We start from the raw sequence: 13771 nt of genomic DNA, 5'->3' as shown, positions 1-13771 counted from the left end.
ACTTTTGGATACCAGTGCACGGGTGGCACTAAGAGGCCATATAGGCAACACTATGTATTATTTTTGTATTACAAGAAAACCAGATGAAAATGTTCTTCCCTCCAAATTTCATAATCACATACACTTGAGTGTATGATAACTGTCAAATATTCTCACTCCATTTTTCTCTTTCAGGAGCAATAGAAAATAAAGCTATTAAAACATAACAAAATTATAAATACATGCTTTTGAAAAAAAAAATTACCAGAAAAGAGGAAAAATAGGGAAAAAAAAATTAAAAAATGACAAACCAAGGAATTATATTTGGCAATTTAACAATAAGTTTAGAAATAATGTGATAGTCAGGTCTATTAGCTTCAGAATAATCTGCAAAGACAAGTAGTGGCACTGTTATTAGATGAGCCAATTATGAAAGGATGGAAGGAAATGCTTGACCGTCTACTCCAGTTAATAGTCATGCACTAACTGGAAAATAATTAGATATTTCCCAGGTTGTTTTCCATCTTTATGGTTCATAGTACAATTTGCACTAGAGAACAGAATTTTCTATATGCACAGAATAGTGATACAAAGTCATTAGTTATAAATGTCAGTTTTCCAGGTAAAATATTTATGCATAAGAGTAAGATAAAAAAGATTATTCAATCATCTATATGTATGGGCTTCTGAGGGAAATACTCTGTGATCCTCAGAATGTGTGCATGTGTGTCTGTACACATATGTAGAGAGAATACATATACATGTATATATATGTATGCATGTTATTTCACTGGAAGGTCTTGTATGAATGATACTGCTTGCCATTTCAAACTACATTAATGAAAGTAGTCTCACCAGATTAACAGAAGAAATACAAGCATAACAGCTATGATAATCTGTATTTTCAAAAGATTATTTGAGAACACTAAATTTAATAAAAGCAATAACAACCTGTTGATTTTTTCCCCCATAGTAGGTGGTTTGTTTTTTTTCATTTTTCTTTCTTCAATTTTTGTTGTTTGTTGTTTGTTTTTTTAACCTTTTAAACTAGACGTGGTGATACCACTACAGAAAATATAGTTTATCAATAAAAACTGTCACAGTGTTTATGTACAATTACACATTCTCTACGGACGTCTTGTCTGATGCTAGTATTATAGCCAGTTGATATTGGTTTTTTTTCTGTTTATCACTTCTTTTGATCACAGCCATCATAATTATCTGAATAGCTTAAAATAATCATTTTCGAACCTGTATTTTTTTTTTTTTATTTATTTATTTATTTTTTTATTTTGAAATGTTGTGATGATTGTAATGAACACAAAGGAAGTCCCTTATAAGGAATTATTTTCTCTCTGTCCCTGCTTGCCTTTTATCATGTCAAGCGTTTACACATGATGCATTGTGAAAGACCTTGGCACAGAAATTAGAACTCTAGAAGCCATGGTGTTTGTGTAGCTGCCTTGATACTGTCAAGGTAGCAGTCTCTTCCACTAATCCAGGTAATCCTGAATTTTTATTTTTTTTTCGTGCATTTATGTCACAAATATAAGCATCAGCTCCCTAATGCAAATTAGGCATCTCTGATTCAGCTAACTAGTACTACAGACATCTAAGGAATCCTTTCATGTTAAATATTTATCTCCTTTTTACATTCATATGTCAGAGAGTTTTAAATATAATGTTTAATTGCACAAAATGTCCATGAAATTTGGATTCATTTATGCTTAATCACCTTCATCTGGCTTCCAATATCATACCACTTGGGCTTATGTTACAGACCTTAACACATGAACACTGAATTTCACCTCAACCTACAAACTTTATATGGGCAATGACATTCTTTCCTTGATGTCTAATAACTCCTTAAAAAAAATAAATAAGAATAAATGGACACTATATTTGTGATTAGAATGTAGAATAATAAATCCACAAATGGATATGTATGGATTCAATTTCTAATGCACCATACATGTATAGATCCAGTAGAAGAGCCTGAAAATGAGTGATACAGTTACCTAATCCATAGCACAAGAAAGGCAAGTCATCCAAGAAAAGAAAAACTGATTTCAGCAAGTCATGTTTGAAAAACAGATATGCACACTGAATTAGGAGTGCTTTGGAAATATCAATGTATGGTTGGAGCTAATGTTTTAAGACTATTATTAGACTAATATTTCAGCAGGAATATCTCTGATGGGAATAAATACATGGCCTAATGTGGCTCAGATTTTAATCTCCCAAAGTTGTAAACTGTACTTGTTTATATTGTCTGTAATTTAATGCTTGAAATCTTGCAATAATATTCAGTGTTTGACTATGCTTTTTGACTATGAAATAGTAAACCTGCATTAAAGAGTTTTCTTATTGTAAAGAAAAGGTTAGCTTTAGAATGACTTTCTGTTATTCAATCATAACTAGAAATGACAGACCTAAAGTAAAACCAGTGCTGGCTTTACCTAGATTCATATTAATTGGAAAGCTTTTCTGTTTTCCACATTTGAGAATTTTCACTGTGTTTTTAATTCTGAATGACATCTTGCAAATTAGAAAAAAGGTTGAATAGTAGCATTACTTGAACAGCACCATGTACAGAGTAATTCTCTTTCTCCAGTGGTATAAGTGTGTTTTTTTCACATTACCTTTTCCTCACTCCCATTAAATAGTTCAAATTCCTCAAATAACTAAGTACCAGAAGAAAGATGCAAAAGAGTGTAGCAATATTAAAAAGATACTTTTCACTTTAATATATTTCCAGTCAGATAATTAATTTAAAAATTTAAATTTATACATAGCACTAAATTGTCCTTTAAAGTGTGATAGAATTTTCATGGTTTACTCCATGTTTTTTTCAATATGTGTTTAGATTTGAAAAATAATATAATTTAAAGTAAGTACATTTCTTTTCAAATCAGAGTGTTTCTATCCTTTTGCAGCTATTCTGTTAAGTGACTTGATACAGACTATAAGTATTTTAATTTTTGAAAGGTGTAGTGGTAAATTTAGATTTCAAAAAATTCTTAATTAAAAAATAATAATAATTTAAAAAACAACAGCAACAACAACAAAAGTCTAGTCATGCCCTTCATCTCTCTCTGACCAGAAACAGTTAACAATGTATTGAATGACCTGAAGGCTGCCTTATTTCTTCAATCAATCTCAACCTTCCTAATTCTATTAATCACATGTAAGAGGGTTTTATAAGTTTTTTATTCATACAGACTAAAATTGCCAGCACAGGTATAATATATCATTTATACTCTATTTGTAACCTGTTCTACAACACTGTCAGCTTGTACAGTGTCTGTTACAGATCTGACTACAAGAGCTAGAGCAGTGAGTTTGCATGAGACAGTTTTACACTGCAAGTTTCCCTTGAGACTGTAGAAAAGATGCTGAACATGTGCCAAAGCCATGAAGATCTTGAAGTCAGAAAAAAATTGAAAAGTAAACAATTTTGTTTCATTATTTCATTACATTGTATTCCATTTCATATTTTCAGAATACTTTTGACTGATTTTTAAACTCAATGATTTGACACAGACAAATGACTATTTAGCTTGGGCAGTTCTTATTAAACTTATTAACTGTTGTTCCTCTCACATGTCAAAATTAATTGATTTAAGCAGCTGACTTCATAACATTTCGATTAGTTATATGTAAAGTTTGTGAAATTCACATATAAGAGGCTAGAGTTGTACTGAAGTTTATCTAATAATAATCTAACAAAATATTTCAGTTATCAAAACAAAGTTGTTTTGCCTGTTTGCTTGTTCTTTCCACCACTGATAACAGAATAGGGATTTGATTTTTTATCTATCATTTCTTAAAATGGTGGAGAGTTGTAACATACCTGTATGCACTACATATTTCAGCATAATCTGGTAGGAATACAATGTCAAATTCAAATACTGTAGATATCAATGTAATGCCCTTTGCTATCTTATAAGGAAAATAAGCTTTAAAGCAAGAAAATATGGTGCTACTAGACTGCATAAGTACTTATTTACTCATGCACACAAATCAATAGAAACAGAATGCTAATCAGTCATTAATCAACCATTTCCCCCTCTACTTGGCTCTTGTGAGACCCCTTCTGGAATACTGCATCCAGGCCTGGAGCCCCCAGTACAAGAAAGATACAGAGCTCTTGGAATGGGTCAGAGGAGACCACTAAGATCATCAGAAGGTTGAAGCACACTATGATTCTGTGATTCTATGATTAATAGTGAAAAATAATTAACTTCCTTCTTTGGAAGAATTGGAGATTGTTGAATGCTGAATCACTTGCTTTTAAGGATACCTTCTGAATATAAATATTTGCATTCCTTAGAGGATATTTTTCTCTACAGGAGCTAGGAGCTCTTAGATTTGGCTTTGTGCCTAACTATACACCTTTAATACGTGACTGTCTCAAAACTCTTGCATGGAGTATTTTACTGAGAGGTTAAATGTGGAATGTTAAGGGGAGACCTTACTCTCAGTAAGGTCTCTTATTTTCAATAAGAGCTTATTAGAGTTTGCTGAACTATTTGCACACAGGGAATGACATAGTTGACAGTGGTATGGAGAGCGGTAACTGAGGTGCATTTCAGTGAATGAGAAAAATATCAATCCTTTAAACTGGTATTCACATTTTGGCACTGAATTCTATACTGTTAATTAGTTAGCTACAACAGAAATGAGGCAAAAGAAGATAACCTAGACTGAAACTCTCCATGTACTAAAAGAAACCACAGACTGCTATAAAAGCATTGATTATTAATGATGCAAGCAATAACTACTACTCTAACAAGTATCCTCTCCCATAACACAATGGCACAACTTTAAGAGACAGATCCAGTGACAATTTTTTTAAAACACTCATTTAAGAGTTACAAATACTCTGTTGTTTCTCAAAGATAAATAAGTGTTCAATATCTTCCCTCCTGAAACTTAAACAATTTGCTTATGATTTTTATAAAGATTTCTTTTTCCCTCCTGAACTAGTTACTGAGTTATGTATTAATTTTCTCTGGTCAGTTTTATAAGAGATTTCAAGGGGAAAAAAAACAACAACAACAAAAACAAACAAACAAAAAAAACACTAAAACTTGGCTGTTTTGCATAATTTATTATACAGATGTGGATCCTTGCACACCACATGGCAATTTCAGAAAGAAAGAAAGAAAGAAAGAAAGAAAGAAAGAAAGAAAGAAAGAAAGAAAGAAAGAAAGAAAGAAAGAAAGAAAGAAAGAAAGAAAGAGAGAAAGAGAGAAAGAAAGAAAGAAAGAAAGAAAGAAAGAAAGAAAGAAAGAAAGAAAGAAAGAAAGAAAGAAAGAAAGAAAGAAAGAAAGAAAGAAAGAAAGAAAGAAAGAAAGAAAGAAAGAAAGAAAGAAAAGACTAAATGACTACCAATGGCTTTTTATGTTCAGATACTTTCTTAACATTACACACAATGGAAATTGTAGAATAAAAGCTAACTTCGGAAAGAGAGGAAAACTGAGAGAGCATGTGGTAGAATAACCAAATATAGCAGCAGGAGTGTTTAATGGAAACACTGCTTGAAAAGCCAAGGCTTTTTGGTGGCTGAGAAGAAACGATGATTAACAAAGAAAATGATTAAATCCTTTTTGTATATAAATGAAAACCTGTGAAATAAGAATTAAGAAGCAACTAGCTACAATTGTCAAGTATGAGATACTAAGAATTCACAGATTAATCATACCAGGCTATATCCTATTAATCATGTATCTCAAAATGGCATAAAAAGAATTTTTACTTTCTGTTTTTTTCTAATGCAATACTGATGGACTCCATACATATTTGTAAAGCAGCCAAAATGTCAACTTGACAAATGTTTTCACATGATCAAAATGGCTTAAAATTGTGTTATTTCTGTCACATTCTGATAAATGCAGGAAACTGTAATAAATTGCAGTGGGTGGAAACAAATATGATTTTCATACTCTTGGCAAAAATTTTATTATATCAAACAAAAATTTACTGAAGTCACTCTGAATCATGTTTTTTTCTTTTTTTTTTCTTTTTTTTTTCTTTTCTTTTTTTTTCCTATTCTTCATTCTATTCAATAATGAAATGTAAAGGAAGAAACCTAGAGAAGTTTTCCATGAACTAATTAAAAGAATTTTGTGCAACAAAGTGAACAGACTAAGCATCTTTGCATTAATGGCCTTTTAATAGAAGAAAAATAATCAATTATATTTGGTTCTTGAAAAAATTACCTCAATTGTGTTTAGACATTGTTATTTTCAGATAAGATCATTCATCGATAACAAAGAACCATTGCTGATGATATAGACAACATTGAACAATTGATGCCTCTTCTGTTTGAGAAGTGTTAGTAGTTCAATAGGCCCTGCTACTATGAAAGACTGTGGTTTCCTTGGCTACATAAGTATTACTAAATAAAACCATTTTATGGCTCAAAGAGCATGTGGCATATATCCCTAAAGCTAAACTGTTCCATTATCTTAATCTCCAAACAATGTAACATCATCCAGCCCCCTGCTCAGAATAGGCTTTGTCATACATTTTCTTGAACCATACCCAGATGTTATTTGGAGAGATAGTTTTCATAGTTGCCAAGAAGAACATAAGAAATGTAAATGCTAGGGATAATCACAGGTCAATCTTTCAGTGTTATTTGTACTCTCAAACAACTTCTTAAAAATTAAATATAATTTTTCCTTACTTGATAGGTTTCTTTTAAATTAAATCATTTATTTAAGTCTACTCTAATCCTGAAAAGCATAATTATTTTTAACTGACATCTTTCAGCACCACTGAGATAAGTAAAAAGAACCAGTTTTCTCCCAAGCATCTCTTACATGTACTATAACAAGTCTGGTTCTGAAAGACCTGGTTCTTCGCCAATGAAATTGAAGGAACAGTAGAATTACGTTCACTTCCTGAATCACAGCCAAGGGACAATAATTAGCTCAGATGATTTTACTACAATAGTCTTAACTTTCAATGGTAACTTGTTGTCATCTCAAACAATTTTAAAAAAACAAATATCTGCAATCCATTAATTAACATCTAGTTAGAATCTACTTTGATGAACTGAACATATAATTCAATTATAATCCCATTTAAATAAGGAAGCACTAGAGTATATAATGCAAAATTAAGAAATTCACACTATATGAAATAATCCAAATTTCACTCAAACAGCATATTCAGCCCCCAATAAATCTGTATCACAGATTTACTTTTTTTCCATAAAAATTTTCTAACATTTAATGAAATATCTTAGTTCACAATGAAGATGAGAAATATTAAGTTAAAATATGGAATCTGTAAAAACATATGTTCTGCAGTGAGTGTATATTCCTGAAGAATATGATGTTGCACATACGCTCAAGTTATTATCCTTAGAGAAAATAGTGGGGTTGCATGAAAAATATATTAAATCTTTTAGTAACTTCTATTTATGAATAATTGTGCCTTATGCTGGAGCTAAGAACAGAATTTCAAGTTACGTTTTTCCTCTTTTACCATTTATCCTCTGCATTCTAGGGTTACTTCCCTGAATGTGGGGAACTCTGCTTTATAGCAGAACTTCAGCCATGCCACTTAGCACACTGGAAAGATGTGGGACTCCTTTTAGGGAGAAACACACTATGTCTGTTTAAGGAATAATCTACTTTGATTACTATGATTATGAATACATTTACAATTTCAAGTTTTTCCATTTTTTTTGTATATATTAAAATAGTCTGAATTATGAACCATAACTCTGCCAACCTCTTACTCAACTACAGCAAGAAAAGGTTTGTTTTCACATGCCATTTGTAACCTTTGCCTTCTCACTTTAGCTACATGATAAATCATCAACTTGTTTGAAAAAGCCAACTTTCTTACTTTAAGAAATGAATAATAAGAAGTTTGAATTTGCTATAGAATCAGCCTTAGCATTCCAATATATTCTCACTCACTTTTTGCTGTAGACCCAGTGTAACATTTTCCGATCTGTAATTTAGGCATGCTGAATTGCATAAACCAAAATTAAACTATCTATCTATACTATAAAACCACATCAAAGTAACACAAAGGAGTTAATTGGCTCCACAAGAGGACTGCAAGTATATTTTCCAGTACCGCAAGTCCATTTAACTAATTGTTCTGAGATAATTCTGAAATAATCTGCTCATACTAAAAAATAATGCAAGATTAATTTTAAATTAAGTCATTTGCTTATCTTGATGTGTTTTTCTTCTGAAGATGGCTAAAAATCTGATGCTCCAGGAACTGCAAATAATTTTTATACAAATTGGGTGACATGGTATATGTGTTGCACCAGTCTTCCTGTATATGATGCAAATCCAAAAGCAGAAGAATTCAGTAATGTCAATAATATTATTAACTTACAGCTAGTCCTATCAGTACATTGATCAGAAGTAAAATATTCAGTCCTACAGGTTACAGAGAACACCTTACCCTTTGAATACATTTCCACTTTACACTGCACATATAATTTTAAAGAATATTGTATTTAAATCTTATTCATTTAACAATAGCAACTGAGAATATTAAATCTTTCACAACTCTTTTTAAGTGTTACATTTCATAGATTCTCAATAATTAAATCACATTTAAATATGTTCAGATAATATTAGGACAAATAAGAATCAACAGTAATTAAGCACAAGTATGAAAAAGATGACATTATTAATTTAGGCTATGAATCAGTACCAAGATATTATTGTCTTCACCAACACGCACATATTCCCACTGCACACTTGCAGCAGTTGCAGTTTGGCTGCATCTCTTCATGAATAATTTGCTTTTCTCTCAGTTCACTAGTGTGATGAAAATTGTGCCACTGTAACATAAGCAGTGTAAAAGCATAAAACTTAATGTTTCAAACACTAACAATACAAAGTCTTCAAACACTAACAATATAAAGTCTTAAGAAATAGCTTATTAAGTCTGTTAAATTAATAAGATATTGTTTTCTAATATATATATTCCATATTAAGTAACATAGTTTTGATTAGAAAATGCAGTGCAGGTTACAACTTTTCAAAATCATTTAGAAATTGAAAGCCTACTAGTATTTTAAACAAACATTAGACAATGAGGGAAGTACTATCTCTCCCAGCCTGGCTAGGTCCTGTTGGAGAATCACTGATCAATTTTCTGTCACTTAACTTCTCATGCAAATTAAATATGATCTGAAAAATAAAAATGTCTGCATGTATTACAAAAGTCATGTTTCCACATAACTGAAGTGGGTTTCTGAGGAGTAAAAAACTACTGAACTCTGAATCCTTATATTTGAATTTATGTCACTTATTTTAATATGTTTTAGGACAGGCCTTTCTTCCAGGAAAAAAGCACAACGGAAATAATTACAACAATAAAATATTAAAAATTTAAATAATATAGTTATCTATAAGTCTACTCTTTATTTATCATCATCTTCATCTACCTTTCATGGTATTTTTGCAACCTTCCTCAGAATGGAAATGAGACAACAAAAGAAGTACTGATTTAAAGTTTCTGTATATATTCCTTTACATTTAAACTAACATTTCCCCTTGAGAACTCATTCGTGTAATTCTATAAAAGAGAAGATAAAATTGTAGATATTCAGGGAATATGACATTTATTTACTTAGATTCAGATGAAGTATACAAGGGAAGTTTCTCTAGAGGACTAAGATGCTTAATACAAAGCCAAAGAGAACGAACAACAGCAAAACAAAATATCAAGACTTTATCTCATTATCTGCTCATTAGTGTGCAGAAACTCACAGCCTTGAAAAGGACATAAGTGGACTCCCTGATGTTTATACCTAACAATTGTCTTCGTGGAAATGTTATATCAGCATGTTTGCCATGTTCTATTTTAGTCTTATTTTAGTCATATTTTTGTGGTGTATTCTTTCTATTTCATTAAAGTAAAAAACAAAAAACCTGCTGATGTCATACAGAAATTTACTTAGTGAAAAAGCTTTGGGAAAACACTGTAATAGAATTCATTTGGTGTTCCATGTTTCTTCTTGCCTTATTTCTGAGTACAGTTCTACAAAGGTATTTCCTTGGTTCTCTGAAGTTCATTTTTCTGCTTGTGATTTTAAATGATGTAATATTTTTAAATTTTAACATTTTGCAAGAGATTGTGGAATTGTTCTATGGAATTTTTCTGTCTTGAGATGTGATGGGTGGAAGACCACTAGTGTGCTAGTGGTTTTGCCACTTAGGGTTTGCCACCCTAAGCCTTCCTTCAGATCATGCTGTTAGCTTTTTTCCTGGTCAAATTCAGTAGCTGCAATAGGGACACTGTGAGCTTTTCTGTGGGTTCTGGCAGTAGAAGTAGTAAGCTGAACAAAATTTATGCCATCTCAGTTGAAGTCTTAGGTCATGGGCACATCTCAAGTAAGTAATAAAGAAGTCTGCCTTCAGTTTGTCATGAGAGGTAGTCATCAGGCCCCTCCATCACACTGGAATAACATATATCAGCAATCTTATCTATGCCTTATATAATAGTCTTTTCTAATTTGACTGAAAATGCTATTCTTTATGGATTTTAGGAGTCCCTTTTTTATTTTTAATGGACAATTCCATTACCTACTTAATAACAATTCTAGAAACATCCCATCCCCTTAGACTTTTGTTTTCTTCTTCCCTGTGGGTCCCCAAAGTCACGAAACACTATTTTGTGCATTATCTATAAATTCCATTAGCATGCTGCTTGTATTTTATGCCAAGCTCATAAATAAGCCTATAAAATAAATTGCATTCCATGAATAACCCTTCTGGAACTCCAAGCAAAACCCAACCCTTCTTTAAACCCAGTAACTCTTTTTATTTACTTTATAAGGTGTGTGCTAATACCTGTCTAACCCTAACCCTTAGCTGACTAATAGCATCTCATAGCATTATATTAAATATTTTACTGAAGTCTAGACACATTTGCTCTACTACATTTCATCTTTCTGGATAAATGCTTCATCTATCAAGTAACAATAAGTTAGTACAAGTAAGAGTATTTATCTTTGATGAAGATGTCATCTCACAGTCAGTTTAGTTCCACATTTTAAGGACTTTTGTTTTTGTTTTTTTCCTTTAAGTTGGAAATTAAAAATAAATAAATACATAAATTAATAAATCCACCAAAATTTAGCAAAACAGAATCTTTTAGTACAAGATAGTGTTTTAGGTGCCCCGTAATCAGTGGGAAGAGATAAGCATAGGTGTAGAGGAAAGCACTATGTACATATGGACACACGTGTGTACAAATACACAGGGTTATTTAAAATTAAATGACATATAAAAGTTCCTATAGATGGATAAGCCTAGATTTAAGTGAAAATATTCTAAATTTCTGAGAAGATAAAAATTTTATAAGATATTCATATTTGACTTACTAAGTTCCATTCACACATTTTTGTCTCACATTTGACTATTCATTAAAAAATTCTTGCCAATGAACTTAAAAATTAAGATTCCAATTATCTCAGCATTTAGATTGATGAAAGACATGTGATTCTGACCTGAGGATGTTAAAATTCTCATATTTGTTTGTCCAACTTGAATAATTTTCTCTTGTACGTTTCAATCATTATTTCAATCATTATTAATCACTTTTTCTTCCTGTATTTTGTATGCTTACCCTTACTGAAAGCAAATTTTCATTTAGATTTGAGTTGAACTTAGATCATCACAAAGTTCTTTTCAGTCACAAAATTCTTCTCAGTCCTCACTGAATAATTATCTATTTTCTTCTTTCTATAATTTCATTCAAACACCTAAAAATGCTGCAGTCATTATGGAGGGTAAGCTTTGAGATGTGGAAAAACCCCACTTGTATTACATTATACAAGTATTTCAAATGTGACTTCAGGAAATAATTAAAACAAACAAACAAACAAACAAGGAAAAAAACAGCTTTTATTTTGCTTTGAGGGAGATATATTAAAAAAATAGAAATAAGAAAAAACTGAGCACGAACAAGGAAAAAAATAAAGTAAAACAACCAAAACAATAAAGTCCTACTGATTTAATGAAAAAAAACTTATTTGGACCCTAAGAGAAAAAAAATATTGATGCAGCCAGCAGACAAGTATTCTGCCTTTTTCCTCAAAGCATGTCTGGGCAAACAATCTGGGCAAACAATCTCCAGGTCCCACTCTCCCAGTCTCTTATTGTGTACAATGGAAGCATTTGACTAGGAACAGTAGATGAACTGACAGCATGTTCATTTCATAGGCTTTTGCTACTGCATTTTAGCATGCCTGTTAAAGACTTTTTTTTTTTTTTTTTTCCCCTGAAAGCTGGTCGAAGGTGCCAATTCTAAGGATAGTTTGGAAATGACAGAAAAAAAAAATCCACTTCTGTAACTATAAACATAACTATATCCTTATGTCAATGTTATTTTTGTGCTTTTCGATGTCAAATTGGACAGCAGTGGCAACAACCCCATAATATGAAGAAAAATGAATTCCAGATGGATTGCCCCAGTTTGTTATTTTAGAAGCATTCAGAGCAATTTTAATTTATTTTTACTAAAAATTATGGCTTACAAAGACATCTTTTATGGCATAGCTCCAGGCTGTATATAAATAAATATATTCTGATACTTTAAAATGAAAACCACAAAGTTCCTAGGTATCAATAGCAGTAATGAGCTGGATTCTCCAGCTTGTCAGATTTGAAAGCTTCAGTTTTTCAGCAAAATTGTTCAGTAATTTAAAAATTGTATATGTCTGTCTAAAAAATGAGCATGCATATGTAGAATTCAGCTCCCAATGTCCCTTATTTTAATTAAGATATTAAGCTTTGGTTAGGAGACTTTTGTAGAATCATACTGAAGTTTTTTTAATTAGTCAAGATGCAAATAAAATGGCTTAGAAAGGTACATTAGTGAAAATGGAAAGGGCAAATGAGATGAGATGCTATCAGGTAGTTTAGATCCTAAGAGGTAGTTCACTGTTTCAAAAGGATGTCTCTAATGTTCTTTCTCCTGCTTCCAGAAACATGTTTTGCTTTTTAAATCCAAAGACTGCACATACCCTTCAAAGTAAAAGTTCTAAGTTGCAGAGATATTTCTGAATGAATTTAGTACACAAATCACTGTTTTGCTGTTAGGAATTCAGATGAATTACAACCAAAATATAGGTATGATTTAAATATATCCAACCTCATTGTAAAGAGTGGGAAGAAACAACCAGAACCAGAATAACTAAACAATACTGTCTGATTTGCTATGTCAGCTGTGATTTCTTTTTCATCAGAAGAAAATGCACTAGAGACAGGTTGAATATTCATCTGAATTAGGTTGTTTCTACAGATTAGATACTATGCATTATTTAACACATGGCCTAAAACAGAAGACTTGTTTCACAATAAAACTCAACAGCTCAGTTATTAGAATGTATCAAGGACTTTATGTTAAACATGGCATGTTTAAGTGGCTGAAGACTACACTCAATACAAATATATATATATATATATATATATATTAAAAAAAAAAAAAAAAAAAAAAAAGGTCCTTTTTTCTCTCCTCTTCAGAAGCCTGAATTCAAGAAACCAGTACAGGCTTCCAGATCCTGTGTGGTATTGCACTTTTCAATATGATTTTCAAGATCATGCAGACTTAGATTCATTTCAACCTTAATGGGAAACTATCAGAACCATTCAAGCTGCTGAGCTAAATACTCTGTAAATAGGTTCCATAAGTAGGTAACGAGAGAAGTATGTCCCTCCAAATGATTATTCAACCATTAAGCATTAGCCTCTGTAATGATCCGCCCTAGTCCACTGACTGCATGAGCAACCATAGT

At 31.5% G+C, this 13771-nt stretch overlaps 1 protein-coding gene across 1 annotated transcript in view; it reads right to left on the bottom strand.

Moving 5' to 3' along the window:
- SEMA3E (semaphorin 3E) overlaps positions 1-13771 on the bottom strand; it is a 121629-nt gene that overhangs the window by 76142 nt on the left and 31716 nt on the right. The gene's annotated exons all lie outside the window — the stretch shown is intronic.

Source organism: Coturnix japonica, chromosome 1 (assembly GCF_054131305.1).
Source record: "Coturnix japonica strain WE chromosome 1, WE-NBRP24, whole genome shotgun sequence".
Classification (NCBI taxonomy): Eukaryota; Metazoa; Chordata; class Aves; order Galliformes; family Phasianidae; genus Coturnix; species Coturnix japonica.
This window is presented reverse-complemented; position numbering and strand designations above follow the sequence as displayed.